Source organism: Onychostruthus taczanowskii, unplaced genomic scaffold, assembly GCF_017590055.1.
Source record: "Onychostruthus taczanowskii isolate IOZ18803 unplaced genomic scaffold, ASM1759005v1 scaffold465, whole genome shotgun sequence".
In the NCBI taxonomy this organism is placed as follows: domain Eukaryota; kingdom Metazoa; phylum Chordata; class Aves; order Passeriformes; family Passeridae; genus Onychostruthus; species Onychostruthus taczanowskii.
The window spans coordinates 1,111-17,371 of NW_024502181.1; the positions used below are offsets into that span (position 1 = coordinate 1,111).

At 48.7% G+C, this 16,261-nt stretch overlaps 1 pseudogene; it reads left to right on the forward strand.

Annotated features, from left to right (window-relative positions):
* The first annotated feature begins 14,852 nt into the window (after positions 1 to 14,852).
* Positions 14,853 to 15,894, forward strand: LOC121341320 (annotated as a pseudogene).
* The last annotated feature ends 367 nt before the right edge of the window (positions 15,895 to 16,261 follow it).

The following is a 16,261-nucleotide window of genomic DNA, read 5'->3' on the forward strand; positions in this document are numbered from 1 at the left end:
CTCAGAGTCTAAGAAAATCACCAGAGGACAGGGCCAACCTGACCTGTCTGTCCTGGCTACTTTTGTCTGGGAGCAATCCTTGGATGTATGGAATTTGGGAGACCAAATTCTAATTTTGGCCATGGCCCTTGGACATGAAAGCCAGTCTTTTCCATAGGAATGAAGGAACAGATCCTCAGTGTTTCAGGGGCAGATGAAAGATGGCCACCAGAGGCTACGGCCAGCTTGAGCTGGCAGGATTTTTTCTGGGAGATACCCTTGCAGAGAGGAAATTTTTTATGGAGTGTTCCAATTTTGTCAGTGAGCACCTGAAAAGACTGATGTTTCTTTTCCATAGCAAGGAAAGCTCGGAGCCCCTGTGTTCCAGGAGCAGATGAGAGGCAGCCCTTGACATCCCAAAATCAACCCAACCTGTCAGGTGGCCCCTGGGAGGCCAAGCCAGCCAGACCTGTTCCATGTTCCCTCAGTTCCATGGGGCCCCACAGTGTCCCAATGGTCCCTTGCTTCCATGAGGGCCTGAGGTGTCATAATGCCCCCTTGGTGACATGAGGCCCTGAAGGGTCCTAATGGTCTCCATGGTTCCATCAGGCCCCACAGAGCCATAATGGTCTCTGGGTTCCATGAAGCCCCGCTGTGTCACCATGGCCCCTTGGTTCCATGGGCTCCAGTGGTGCCACAATGATCCCCTTGGTTCCATGAGGTTCCCACAGTGTCCCAGTGATCTCCATGGGCAGGAAAGAACCCAGCCCCAGTGTTGCAGGGGCAGTCACCAGAGGCCAAGTGTCATGGGTTGACCAGGAAGTGAGTTTTCTTGGGAATTTTTAGTCAAAGCAATCAGTGGTCAGATTTGAATATTGACACCTGGAGTAACCACGGAAGACATGGATACCCCTCTGAGAACACAGGGGGTTAAAAGCAGAGAACTCCCAGGGGAACTCTCTCTTTTGTTCCGGTCAGTGAAGGGTTCAGACCTCCCCTGCCCAGCCACAGGCCAGGTGGGGCAGGGGAAGCCATGTGGCCAAGGCTGAGGTAGGTCAGAACAGAGAAGGGCGTGAAGGGAGTGGAGCCAGGGACAGCCCCTGCAGGAACAGAGGGGTGGAGAAGCACTGAGATGTCCTGGGCAGCACCCCTAGAGAGAGCCCAGCCCCAGAGAGAGAGAGCCTGTGCCACCTTGAAATTTGATATCATGCGATGGCAGCAGGGCCGGCAGAGGAGAAAGAGAAGGGAGATGGAAGGTGCCCAGCTGTGGGAGTCCTGGGCAGGCTGCTGGGAGATTTCAGCCATCCTGAGGACAGCAGAGCCTGAGACTTTAAGCCTTTCTTAGACAAAGAAAACTTTCCAAAATACTAATCCTTGATCTGAAAGAGAAGAGGGACAGCCTGGGATGTGAGATGTCAGGAGAAGATGGGAAAGAATCCTAGGGGGGAGGAGATGATGGAGTGGCCTTTTTCTTGTATAGCCATAGGCAGAACCAAATTTCCTGTAACACAAGACTGCGTTTAGGGGGATGCAATGGCTTGAGCCAAGAAAGTGAGCAATTGCAGTGATTGCCAGTGCTGGAGTGAAGTGAACAGAGAAAGATGAGGAGGGTGTGGTAGTGCCGTCTGGCTTCAGGGAAGAAGAAGATCTCTGTTCTCAAGACCATCGGCCCCAGGAAAGGTGAAAATGGGGGGGACTGTTGTCCCAAAACTGTCATTCTTTGGTACTTGGGAAAGCATCCTTATAAAAGGAACCCTATAAGCAGTTTTGATCTATGGACGGTGGTGAGAGCCTGGAAGGAGGAGGTCACAATGGCAGATTTTCTGTGGGCAGTGCCGTGTGTGACATGGAAGCATCAGAGGTTTCATCTGTGTTTCCTGTAGAAGACTATGGTGCAAGAAAGACTCCTCTCTCCCTTGATGAACTGAGAATTGATTATATGAGAGGTGGCAACTGAGAATCCAAGGTTTTTTCTCACTGTGCTTTGGTGGAAATTGGGTGGGGGGAGGAGGAATGTTTTGGAAGGTTTTAATTTTGAAGTTTGTGTGTTTCTTTTATTACAGTCGTAGGTTAATCAAGTTTTTTTCCTTTATTTCTAAGCTTGAGCCTGCTCTGCTCTGTTTCTGGTCACATCTCACAGTAGCCATTTGAGAAAATTCTGTTTTCATCGGTGCACTGGCATTGTTCCAGCACCAACCCATGACACAGAGGAAGGCCAGAAGGGCAGGGAAGACACCAGGAATTGGTCACATTTTCTCCTGTCACAGTCGTGACTCAGGGAATAGGATTAAACCTGGAACAGCTCAGGCACGTTACTGACCTCCTGCTGCCTAAGGAAAGAAAGAGAAATGAGGATAATTTGTCCTTTTTTTTTGGGTTCTCCAGTTCAAAAAAGACACTGAGTCAACCAAGAAGGTTGGGAAAGTTGAATATACAAGGATTGACAAGGGGAAGCTGGGAGTAGAAGATGTGCCCATACTCCTTGTCCTAGAGTGAAGTTATAATGCTTGTATCCCCAATCATGTGTTCTGTTACTGCTGGATGTTATGTACTGTGTCTTCATGACTGGCTCTGTAGAGCAAGATTTGTTCTGGTTTGTTATCAGCCTGCTCCCCCATGGCTGGCGGGACACAGAAATGGGACAGTACATAGTGCGGCTTTTGCTTTTGGCTTTGCTTTTTGCTGCTTGCTTTGCTCTTGCTCCTGCTTCGTTCCTGCTTTGCTCCTGCTCTGCTTTTGCTGCTTGCTTCTGTTAGGTAGTTTAGCTAAGGGGTCCAGATTTTTCCCTGGTCTGTTTTTTCCCTTCCCTTTTTGAAACTATCCAAACCTGCTCCAGACTGGGACCTGGGAAACACCGAGAGTTTGCATCTTGTGGCTGCAGCAGCTATCCCCAGCGCCGGAGAGAGCGACAACAGAGCGACCACTCCCAGGAAAAACTTTCTGAATTCGTCATCCTTTTCAGATCAGTGAAAGTGTTGTCATCTGGTGTTGTTCATTTTGTGTGCTGGGGGTGCTTTCCCTGTTAAATAAAGATGTTCTTTCCACTTTTCTCCCAGGAATCCTCCCCGAACAGGTGGGGGGAAGGGGCTGTGTGGGTTTGCTTTCCTGGGGTGGGGGCCCTTTGGAGGTTTTCTCCCAGATTTGCCCTAATCCAGGGCACTTGCATATGTTGGAAATGGATGTATCTGTTTGAGAACTCGGTGTGATTCTGTGTTCACTGAAAACACCACCCGAGAGACATTTGATCGCTCTAATAGCTATATCTGTAGTTTTAGCAAAATGATGGGATGCAGCTTTAACCATTCAGCTCCCTCACAACTCACCAATTGCTACATCCAACTGCACACTCTGTCAAGTTTCATTGCCTGTCACTGCTGGAGTGAATCTGGCATTGGCAAGGAACTGTTGCAATATGATGATCTGAGTCCATGCTGAAATGGACAACAGCACAACAGACAAAGAACCCGCATTGCCACCCATCGTCAGGCAGAGAAGATACTCCATCTCCTGGAAAGAGGGAAGAAAGATAGAAAACGTTGCTGGTGGAAAACTATTTTTGGATGGCCATGCAGAGCAACTGGAATTTTGAATTTAATGTTGAATCCAATTGTAGTTTTGTTAGTATAGGCTTCATTGTGTTCACTGCTTATAATCATCCTGTATACCCTGTCAGAAGATAAAACAAATTATATCCATCCAAAACGTAAACCACCTACATTGAACTCAGTACATGAAATGGTATATAATTGCAGTATTTCTGACACATAAATGAAAAAAACCTATCAATTAATTGTACCCTTACCTCTAATCTGCAATATGTCACATAATTATGACAAACACAAAAGAGATAACTGTATTTCCACCCAAGGAGATGGTAATGTTTATTAAATGTAGGCACAGGGTAAAGGGACTCAAAACTGGGCAGAGGATATGAGGTGTGACCTCACCAGTGCCCAGCACAGAGGGACAATCAGAGCCTTGGTTCTACTGCCCACAGAATACCAGGATGCCCATGGCATATTCCTGAACACAATTCCACGCTCCCCCACCCTCCCAATGAAATAAAAAATGGACATTTTCCTTGACCCTCCTTCGTTATTAATATTTTTTTAACAACACACTTTCTATAGCATTACATAGTAGTCGCCAGATTAAGTACAAATTGAACTTTTGCCTTCCTGATCATCTTTCTACAGGAGGTCAGGGCTCAGGGCTGGGACCTATGGTGGGCTGAGTGGGAAAAGCCCTTCGGCACTTTGGCACAGGGGTTCCTTGGGGATATTCAGGGAAGGAACACAAGGTGGGACAAGAGAGAGCTGCAGAACATTGAGAGAGGAACAAGAGCAGGCAAAGTTGAGGGGAAAAGGAATTAAAAAGGCCTTTATGTCCAGGGGAATCAGCATGGATTCCCGGCCTCTGGGAGAAAGGAGGCCATGCCCACCAGGCCTTTGTGACCCATCGTGACATTGTGCCCAGAGGCCATTGTGACACGGGTTCATGTCATGACCCTTGGGGCTGCCAAACCCTGGAGTAGCCACTCCCAGGAGAGCAGAATGGAAGGGCTCTGGCAGGGGTCAGCAGGCTCTGCGAAAGAGGGGGTCCTGGAGGTGCAGGAAGGGCATGGTGGCAGCACCTACAGACACTTTTTTGGAGGCCTTAGCCCACACCTGTCAGCAAACAGGTCCATCATGTCCACCTGCACTCACAAACAGTCAAGCACCCACCAAGATGTGGATGCAGAGCCCCAGGAGCTGCCCAGTGCTTCCAGCTCAACCAAAGGCTGCACAGAAGAGACAGCAAAGTGCTCTGAGCTCCAGTCCCATGCCCAGTTGGCAGAACAGAGCTCTGTCTCTGGAAACTCGCAGCCCTGGGAGATTCCTGTAAAGGAGCTGGAGGAAAAGCAGGAGGAGGAAGAGCTCCCAGAAGCACAGGCTGCAGGAGAGTGGGACTGAGACCTGCAGAGTCTGTGGCTTGCCCTGTTCTTGAAGGAGAACGAGGTAGAGGCAGAAGCTTCTGCCCTGGCTGGAGATCTCTGGGATGAGGGCCACAGCCAGCTCTTCCTCACATCAGAGCCTGAGGAAAGCTCAGGCTTCTCAGCTTCTCCTTTCTCCGGAGGCCCCTGTGAGGAAAGGGCAACTTGTCAGCCAGCAAAGCATGCTGCCCTTCACAAGCAGCTGTGCATGGGGCCTGATGATTTGCTGCAAATTATGCACAAAAAGAGAGAGGAGCTGGAGAAGCGGGAGGAAGAGAAAATGTATGCAGAGCTCTTTGGAGACATCATCTCCTCTATGAGCAGTGAAGAAAGTCCTATGACATCCAGCTGTGACCTCAGGGATCCGTCAAGTGACACTCTGGAACCAGCTGCAGACCCCTTGGTGCCACACAGTGCTTGCTGTGTGACCAAAGAGGCCACAGCGGAGACAAAAAACTACTCAGAGGTTTTGTCTCCTGAGCTGTTGGCAGACTTGGCCTCTGACTCTGAGGACTTGCCACCCCTGGAAACTCTGCTGAATGAGCTCGTGGAGAAGTGGGAGCAGGAAGAAGCAGTGGGAGAGAGGGACAGAGAGATAGAGAGCCCATTGTCACTCCCGCCACAAGACGAAGAGTTAGAGGCAGCACCTACTCCTCCAGACAGTGACCTCAGTGACCAGGGGCACAGCGAGCCTCTTCCCCTTGGCACTGCCCGAAGAGGCAGAGGGGTTTGAGGTTTGTGCCTCACCTGCCCATGCCATGGACGAGGCGGACGCAGCAGGCATGGAGGCTGGCCGTGCCCAGGCCGCCCCTCCCCAGGAAAAGCCCTGTGGCCATGAGCCACCGGCAGGAGCTTGCCCGGTGCCTGCCCAGCCCCTGGCACGCAGGGTTCCTGCTGGCCCCGCTGGCAGCGCAGCCGTCCCGCAGCCCCCGGCCCCACGGCCACGGCGCTCCATGGCCAAGACAGCCCGGTGGGTTTGGGCCCGGGCTGCATTGTGGGGGTGCATCCCCACCCTGCCCCCAGGGAGGGGGTGTTTAGGAGCTGAGAAATGCTCCTTGACCCTCAGCATTGCAGGTAAATGAAGGCAAACCCATTCTCCTTTCACAGGGCAAGTAGGAAAGTGCCTCCCTGGGTGCCCTTAAAATAGAGTGGAGAAAGGTGTTAACCCTGGATGAACGACCCGGGGTCCTCACCTCCACAAGAACCACCGGGACCCCAGTGCAGAGAAGCACAGGGCGAGGCAGGACCGGTGGGACATTGCTGGAGAAAAGTGTCCTGGACTGTCCACTGTTTGATCTTGCCCCCACCCTCCCTTTTTCCCCCCTTTCCTTCTCATTCTCCTTTTTCCTTTCTGTTTCAATTTCTCTACCCCACATTTATTGGTAAATAAAATCCCTGTTGTTGACTTTGGTAGATTATCTCCTTGGCACATTAATGCAAGCAGAGGCATCTCTCCCTAATCTTCAGTGCTGGTGCAGAGTGGAAGAGTCTGGACTTTAGGCTGAACCTGGAACCCAGCCTGATCCAGTGTGTGGATTTATATTTTGTGGTGCATGTAAAAAATTCCCTCTTGGAGCCTTGCTCAAAGCCATTTGGAAGACAGCTGCACATAGAATTGTCTTTAGAGGTCACATGGCAACCCCCAAATATAAGAGGATCTGCTCTTCCTGTGCTCCACTCTCCTCATTAGGCAGTTTCTCCTGGAGGTGCAGAGCTGCATTTTTGGTGTTGGTGACTCCTGCCAATTCTCCTCCAGAAGATGGAAGGAGGCTGCATTTGCTCTGCAATGTCTTTTGGCACTGACAGCAGGTTGGGGATGTTATTTACAGAGCTTTGTTGTGACAGTGCAGGGAGGGCAGAGGGACATTTGCCTGTGAATAGCAGCAAAATTTAAGACTCTGCTGTGTTTTGTTTATGGCGTGTTTCCAGATGCTGGACACAGAAATAATTTTAAAAATAAATAATACAAATAAACAGGCATACAACGCCTTGTGCTCGCAGCCCAGACAGCCACACACAGAGCCACAGCCTGCCAGGGAGCTGGAGGCTTTGGAGCAGTTCTGCTTTCATGGAATCCTTCAGGTTGGAAATGACCTTCAAGATCATCAGGTCAAATTTTTGACTGAATACCACCACATTGACCAAACCAAGTGCAATGTCTACTCATTTTTGAGCACTAGAGGGATGATATCCCCACCATTTCCCTGGGCAGTTCATTCCAATGCTTATCCATCCTTTCAGTGAATAAATTTTTCATAATATCCAACCTGGACCTGCTCTGTCACAGCTTGGGGCCCTTTCCCCTTGTGCTATTCTTTCCTGGGAGAACAAACCAACCCTCACCTCACTCAGCCTCCTTTCAGTGGTTGGTCCCTCCACCCCGGCTGTAGAAGTGATGTGTGGAGTCACCACATTGGCCTGGCCTTTGGTTCCTGGACCTGTTTTAGGTGTCTCAAAGTGTCTAATGGCTGTAGGAGGGAATAGGGCTCCTCTTGGCTCCCTGTCCTATTGACCAGCAATATGTAAATGCGTGGATTGGTTGACTGAAGTTTCAATAAATTCAGTGCCAAGGCAGCTGAATCACCCTCAGGCTGTAGAGAACTGGATGATCTTGAAGGTTTTTTCCAACCCAAACCATTCTGTGATTTATTTCACCCTAAACCAGGCATGCATTTTGTCAGGTGATTCACACTCTATTCAGTTTGTTGACTGGATTGCCTTCAATTGACAATAATCAAATTGAGATTAATAAATTACAGACACCCCAAATTATGCAGATGAATCCCAGTCTTTTCCTGTGCCTCAGTTTCTCCACAGGAAGAATTTAATTAATGCCACTTTTTTATCTTGTAAGGCTAAATAAAAATATCCATATATTCAACAGTAGAGAAAGTTAGGTCAATATTCCTCTGTTATGTCTTCATTAATTGAAATGACTGGTTGGGAAAAGATACCAGGTCTGGCTAAGATAGAGTCACCATCCCTGGAAATGTTCAGAGGGGGTGTGAATGAGGACAGGGTTTAATGGTCTTGACAGTTGGGCTGGATGAACTTAGAGCACATTTCCAACATATGCAATTCTGTAATTCCATGATTTGGTGATCTCCCAGGTCCCTCCACCCCGGCTGCAGAAGTGATGTGTGGAGTCACCACGTTGGCCTGGCCTTTGGTTCCTGGACCTGTTTTAGGTGTCTCAAAGTGTCTAATGGCTGTAGGAGGGAATGGGGCTCCTCTTGGCTCCCCGTCTGTTGACCAGCAATATGTAAATGCATGGATTGGTTGACTAAAGTTTCAATAAATTGAGTGCCAAGGCAGATGAATCACCCTCAGGCTGTAGAGAACTGGATGAGCTTGAAGGTTTTTTCCAAGCCAACCCATTCTGTGATTTATTTCACCCTAAACCAGGTGTGCACTTTGTCAGGTGATTCACACCCTAAACTCTATTCAGTTTCTTGATTGGATTGCCTTTGATTGATGAAAATTAAATTAAGATGAATAAATTGCAGACACCCCAAATTATGTAGATGAATCCCAGTCTTCTCCTGTACCTCAGTTTCTCCACAGGAAGAATTTAATTAATGACTCTTCTTTATCTGGTAAGGCTAAATAAAAATATCAACATATTCAACAGTAGAGAAAATGACGTCAGTATTCTTCTGTTATGTCTTCATGGATTGAAATGACTGGTTGGGAAAAGACACCAGGTTTGGCTAAGCTTAGACAGATAAAAAACATATTTAAGGCATTTTTTCCTCCTCATATGCACATTCTAGTTGGACTTTTAGAGCAGAGTTTTTGTTCCCTTCCATCCCTTCAGAGAGAGCACATTTTCTCCATCCATAAGGATGAAGAGTCGTGTCAAGAGCAGAGTGACAGTGGTAAATGGATAATAAATGTTTTTACATGAACTGTTCCAGGTATGTCTGGAGTGAAATCATTTCAGGAGACAACAGGAACAGCACAAAGTAATTTTTAATCTTCAGGAGTGCATGTCCTGGGACACCCAAACCCAAAATATGTGTTAACACCAGGACAGGGAGACTTTAAATGCTGCTGTGTAAAGCCTTTAAAGTTTAAAGGTGTATTGGATAGAAAAAGGAGACAGAGGGTGATGAGAAATTCTTAGGAAAATGAAGGATAGTAGAGAGAAAGTATGGAGACTGGAGAAACAAAAAACCAGGGAATTACTAATTTTTTTTCTAACATTTTGGTATCTACTTTGGTGCCTTTCTTCTGTTTGAGGTAAATATTTAAAGTTCTAAGAAACTGAGGAATATTCATTGAAGCCACTGGATTTTATACCCAAAATTCTGCATCCACTGGTGCTGGATGAAGATTTTGGTGACCCAGTTCAGATGGAACCCTTCACATAAAACTTCAGAATAATTTAGATTGGATATCCTCTTTTGAAGTAACCAGTCCAAAAACCTGTTCCAAACAGGGCCAAGCAGTTCAGGTCACCCAATTTCCAGTCAAAGTTTTAGTATCTCCAAGAGTTTGGATCTACCTTCTCTTAAGGGATCCTTCCCTTAGGGAGTTTCATCCACCATGAGTATGGGCACATCTTCTGCTCCCAGCTTCCCCTTGTAAATCCCTGTATATCCACCTTTCCCAACCTTCTTGGTTGCCTCAGTGTCTTTTCTGAACTGGAGAATCCAAAAAAAAGGACAAATTATCTTCATTCCTCTTTCTTTCCTTAGTCAGCAGGAGGTCAGTAATGTGCCTGAGTCTCTCCAGGTTTGATCCTATTCCTTGAGTCACGACTGTGACAGGAGAAAATGGGACCAATTCCTGATGTCTTCCCTGCCCTTCTGGCCTTTCTCTGTGTCATGGGTTGTCACTGGAGCAATGCCAGTGCACCCATGAAAATAGATTTTTCTCAAATGGCTACTGTGAAATGTGACCAGAAACAGAGCAGAGCAGGCTCAAGCTTAGAAATGAAGGAAAAAACTTTCTTAACCTACACGATAATAAAAGAAACACACAAAATTCAAAACTAAAACCTTTCAAAACATTCCTCCTCCCCCCACCCAATTTCCACCAAAACACAGTGAGACAAAACCTTGAATTCTCAATCAAGTTACCTCCTCTCAGATAATCAATTCTCAGTTCATCAAGGGAGAGAGGAGTCTCTCTTGCACCATAGTCTTCCACAGGAAACACAGACGAAACTTCTGATGCTTCCATGTCACACGTGGCCCTACCCAGAGAAAATCTGCCATTGTGACCTCCTCCTTCCATGCTCTCACCACTGTCCATGGACCAAAACTGCTTATAGGGTTCCTTTTAAGGATGCTTTGCCAAGTAACAAAGAATGACAGTTTTTCTCATTTTGGGACAACAGTCCTCCCCATTTTCACCTCCCCCTGAGGGTCTTGAGAACAGAGATCTTCTTCTTCCCTGAAGCCAGAGGGCACCACCACCCTCATCATCTTTCTCTGTTCACTTCACTCCTCACATGGTGTCACTGCAATAGGTCACTCTCTTGGCTCAAGACGCTGCATTCCCCTAAATGCAGTCTCTGTGTTACAGGAAAATTGGTTCAGTCTATCGCTCTACAAGAAAAAGTCCAGCCAAAGGCCACTCCATCATCTCTTCCCACCTAGGATTCTTTCCCATCTTCTCCTGACATCTCAAATCCCAGGCTGCCTCCTCTTTCTGATCAAGCCTTAGGCTTTCACAAAGTTTTCTTTGTCTAAGGAAGGGATAAGTCTTGGGCTCTGCTGCCCTCAGGACAGCTGAAATCTCCCAGCAGCCTGCCCAAGACTCCCACCCGAAAATTGGTTCAGTCTATCGCTCTACAAGAAAAAGTCCAGCCAAAGGCCACTCCATCATCTCTTCCCACCTAGGATTCTTTCCCATCTTCTCCTGACATCTCAAATCCCAGGCTGCCTCCTCTTTCTGATCAAGCCTTAGGCTTTCACAAAGTTTTCTTTGTCTAAGGAAGGGATAAGTCTTGGGCTCTGCTGCCCTCAGGACAGCTGAAATCTCCCAGCAGCCTGCCCAAGACTCCCACCCAAGTTGGGCACCTTCTGCCTCCCTTCTCTTTCTCCTCTGCTGGCCCTGCTGCCAGCACATGATTTCAAAGTTGAAGGTGGCACAGGCTCTCTCTCTCTGCGGCTGGGCTCTCTCTGGGGAGCTGCCCAGGACATCTCAGTGCTTCTCCACCCCTCCGTTCCTGCAGGGGCCCTGCCCGGTTCCACTTCCTTCACCCCCTTCTCTGTCCGGGGTTCCGGCCTACCTCAGCCTCGGCCGCATGGCTTCCCCTGCCCCACCCGGCCTGTGGCTGGACAGGGGAGGTCTGAACCCTTCACTGACCAGAACAAAAGAGAGAGTTCCCCTGGGAGTTCTCTGCTTTTAACCCCCTGTGTTCTCAGAGGGGTGTCCATGTTTTCCGTGGTTACTCCAGGTGTCAATATTCAAATCTGACCACTGATTGGTTTGGCTATAAATTCCTGAGAAAACTCACTGCTGGTCAACCTGTGACACTTGGCCTCTGGTGACTGCCCCTGCAACACTGGGGCTGGGTTCTTTCCTTCCCATGGAGATCTCTGGGACACTGTGGGGACCTCATGGAACCAAGGGGATCCTTGTGGCACCACTGGAGCCCATGGAACCAAGGGGCCATGGTGACCCAGCGGGGCTTCATGGAACCCAGAGACCATTATGGCTCTGTGGAGCCTGATGGAACCATGGAGACCATTAGGACCCTTCAGGGCCTCGTGTCACCAAGGGGGCATTGTGACACCTCAGGGCCTCCTGGAAGCAAGGGACCATTGGGACACTGTGGGGCCCCATGGAAGCGAGGGAACATGGAACAGGTCTGGCTGGCTTGGCCTCCCAGGGGCCACCTGACAGGTCTGGCTGATGTAGGGAGGTCAAGGGCTGCCGCTCATCAGCTCCTGGAGCACTGGGGCTCTGTGCTTTCCTTGCTTTAGAAAAGAACTCCCCTTCTTTTCAGATGTCCATTGCCAAAACAGGTACTGTCCCTAAAAATTTTCCTATATGCCAGGGGAGCTTTCAGAAGAAAACCTTCCAACTCTGGCTGGCCTTGGCTTCTGGTGGTCTCTTTGCATCTGCCCCTGAAACACTGGGTCTCTGTTCTTTCATTCCTATGGGAAAGAAGCAGCTTTCATGTCCAGGGACCATGGCCGAAATTAGAATCTGGTCTCCCAAATTTTGTATATCCAAGGATTGCTCCTAGACAAAAGTAGCCAGGACAGACAGGTCAGGCTGGCCCTGTCCTCGGGTGATTTTCTTAGACTCTGAGCTGAATGTTTTCATTTGGAAACACCTTGGAGAGAGCCTAGAGATCTCCCAAGGTGGGGTTAGGGGGCCTCGGGCCCATGAGCACTACAAATGGACAAAGGAGGTCTGTGCTCTTGCTGTTGTGGTGGTTTTGCTTCATGGAAGTGATGTGCTAAGAGAAGCTGCTAGCAGTTTCCTCCATGTCTGACAAAAAAACAACCAGTAATTAGCTTTGAGAATTGACAATCTATTAAACCATTAAGGAAACTGTACACACCTCTGTGAAGACACATGTTAAAGACGAGAAAGCCTGGGAGGGTCTCTTTCCCTTCTGGCCGGCAAAGAGGTAACAAGGCTGGCCCAGCCCCCGTCTCAGCCAGGCCGGGCCGGGCGGCTCCTGCCGTGGGGCCGGGCCCCTTCCCAGGGAGCCCCCCAGGCCCCATCGGCTGCCGGGCAGGGCAGGGGAGGCCGCGGGGCCGAGGCCGGGCCGGGCCATGGCTGCGCTTGCCGACACCTGGGCGCTACTGAGCGGGCAGGGCGAGGAGAAGCCATTGGCCCCAGCCATGCTGCTGCTGTGCTCTGGCCTGGCTGCTGAGATCCTGGCCCTGCCCCAGCGCGGCCCATCCTGACACAGCCCCAGCGCAGCCACTGCAGAAACCTCCATCGGAAAACAGCTCCGGCCACAAGGACCCAGCCCGGCCGGGGTCACGGAACCATCTGCAGGCCCCGGCTGAGATATTAACTCTTTCAGTGCTTCCATCCTCCCTCCAGTGAGAGAAAAGGACAAAGTGCACGCACACAGAGGGGCAACGTGAAGACACTGATGTCAGTGAAGAGGAAGTTGAGTCTCTGATGTGAGCTATGAGGAAATGCCTTGATCTTGGGGCTGAAATCCTCTTGTAAAGCTATGATGTAGTCAATACATCAGACTCTCTTTTTCACTGTAACACATTGAAAAATATGGGGAGATGACTTGTTCAGCAAAGGCCTTCATGCTAAAATAAGCATATATTGAAGTAGCTGTGATCCCATGAGAAGTTTGAACATTGAAAGAGAGAAGAGTGATGAGACCCTGTGCCCTCACGGGGAGAAGAAAAAGATCTCTTTTCTCAGAGATGAAGATGATTACAGAAACAGATGAAGAGAACATTTGCTTTTAAACACCTCATCTTTAAACTAATACCCCATAAGTTGGCATGGCCCATAAACACCGTTGTGGGAAAGCTGTAAAAAATGGTGTGGACTTGACAATTGCAGATGTTCCGGGCAGCTGCTCTTCATGGCAGTTGAGAGGCACAAGAAAACTTTTTTTGAGGAGAAGTTTCCATAGCATGAAAGAGAGACTCCTCTCCTTAAGTGTACTGAAGAAAACTATTCTAGAGGTGGTAAATTGATGGAAAATTTTCGGTTTAGTCTCTTCACATTGTCAGGAAGAAGGAAAAAATTGTAGGGAGAGGAGAAGTATTCTCAAAGTTTTGTTCTGATCCTTACTGCTCTTTCTTTTAGTTACTCTTAATAAACTTTGCCTTTTTCCTAATCATATCTCAGAGCAGTAAATAAATAAGCATCTCCTAGAGAGTGGATTGGAAATTAGCCAACACTAAACCCAACAGACTAATTGATGCATTGGCCAAGAAATCTCAAAATAGCGAACCAAAACCACTACAGAAACCTTCCTGATGAACTGCAAGAGAGCAGAAGGAAATCAAGGCAGTCATGGTTTGTCAGGACTTTCTTTATCCTAATGAGCCCTGTGGTGCATTTGGTGCTGAGCCCTTGAACCTCAGGGTCTGAGAGGAGATTGCACAAACCTTTTCAGGAGTCAAAGTCAGAGGATACACCCAAAGTGTCACAAAGAATTAATGGGTCCCACTGAGGTCCGTCCCCAATACAGGCTCCTCATGGACTCCTTGGAGGAGAGAATTGGAGGCCAGGATGGCACAAAAATCTCTCAGAGACCCAGTGTGAGAAAGGAAATTCCAAAGTACCTTAAAAAATTTGAGTATATCAAAGTATTAATGAGCCTCACTGGGTGAGAGTGCCAAGATCTCAAGGGACTCGTTAAAGCAGATAATTGTTCAGGACTGCTCCCAGCATGATATTTAACTGCAGAATATTTCCAAGTACATTATACAGGGAGAATGGCAAGGCAGGGGCTGCATGAAAGAAAAAAAATCCAGCTTTTAAAATCTACTACTCTGGCTTGCTTGGATGGGAAATTACACATAGATATTCATCTCTCATGTCAGGCTGAGAAAAATAAAAAACCTTTCCTCTTACATGTTATTAAACCAGGCAGTAACAGAAATCAGCACAGGTTCCCTTAGAGGCAGCATCAATGTCACTTTTCTAGCCTCCTCAAGGTTGCTCTGAGGTTGCCATCAGAGCTTGCAGAGCCAGAGCTGCCCCTGGGCAGTGCCAGAGCTGGGAGGGGTCTGCAGGGCAGAGATGAGCCCCCAGGGCTGGGCTGGGCTCTGGCAGCACTGGCAGGGCCCAGCCCTGGGCACAGGGAAGCAGCTGCTGGCAGGGACAGCTCCAGGCAGCAGAGCCCTGGGCAGGCAGTGGGGGGAAAGTGCCCCCAAGCTGGGCTGGGATATTTATAATCCTCTTCAAACCCAACTATTCCATGATTACTTTTTTTGCAGATCCCCATGCCAAGAGAGCACAAATGTCCAACAGCAGCTCCATCAGCCACTTCCTCCTGCTGGCATTGGCAGACACGCGGCAGCTGCAGCTCCTGCACTTCTGCCTCTTGCTGGGCATCTCCCTGGCTGCCCTCCTGGGCAACGGCCTCATCATCAGCGCCGTAGCCTGCGGCCAGCACCTGCACACGCCGGTTTCACTTTTGCTTTCTTTACTCTTTCCTTGTACAAATTTCTCCTGGTTGCTCACCCATATTCCCTCCCCTGCAAACAGCCCATCCCTGTTTGCCCTTTCCTCTCTGGCCCCACTCCCCAGTGCAGTTCCTGACTTGGTACCATGGGATGCAGCTCCCTTGGGGAGCAGGATACCTCTGGGACACCAGGAATATCTCCTAAAAAGGATGTGCTGCACAGGGCTTATACTTTCTCTTCTTCATCTCAGGAGAGTTTTCCCTCCTGACCATCATGTGCTACGACCGCTACGTGTCCATCTGCAAACCCCTGCACTACGGGACCCTCCTGGGCAGCAGAGCTTGTGCCCACATGGCAGCAGCTGCCTGGGCCAGTGCCTTTCTCAATGCTCTCATGCACACAGCCAATACATTTTCCCTGCCCCTGTGCCATGGCAATGCCCTGGGCCAGTTCTTCTGTGAAATCCCACAAATCATCAGGCTCTCCTGCTCCAAATCCTATCTCAGGGAAGTTTGGCTTCTTGCTGTTACTGCCTGTTTGGTATTTGGCTGTTTTGTGTTCATTGTTTTCTCCTATGTGCAGATCTTCAGGGCTGTGCTGAGGATCCCCTCTGAGCAGGGACGGCACAAAGCCTTTTCCACCTGCCTCCCTCACCTGGCTGTGGTCTCCCTGTTCCTCAGCACTGGCATACTTACCTACCTGAAGCCCTCCTCCATCTCCTCCCCATCCCTGGATCTGGCCCTGTCAGTTCTGTACTCGGTGGTGCCTCCAGCCCTGAACCCCCTCATCTACAGCCTGAGGAACCAGGAGCTGAAGGCTGCAGTGAGGAGACTGATGACTGGATTCTTTCAGGAACATTAAAGTGGTTGCCAATTTCTGAAAATGAATTGTAATAAAAGTAATCTTTCATAATACTTGTTGGTAGGGTTGTGGGGTTTTTTTCATTTTTTTTTTTTTTAATACGATTGTACACAATAAAAAGCAATTGTTTTTGCCATTTCACATTTTGTTTCTTTCCACATTCCCTGTGGCCACAGACTGTGTCAGTGAGTAGCTGTGCTCTTGGTGGCTTCAAAGGAACTAAAGGATCTCCCAGCAAAGTTTTCTTCAGAGATGTCCTTTGTTGTTGGTCGCCTCCAGTATGGTAAGAATTAGCATTGACTCCATGATTCTAAAATGCTGATCAATCACTTTATTATATTATCTTATACTATACTATACTATACTA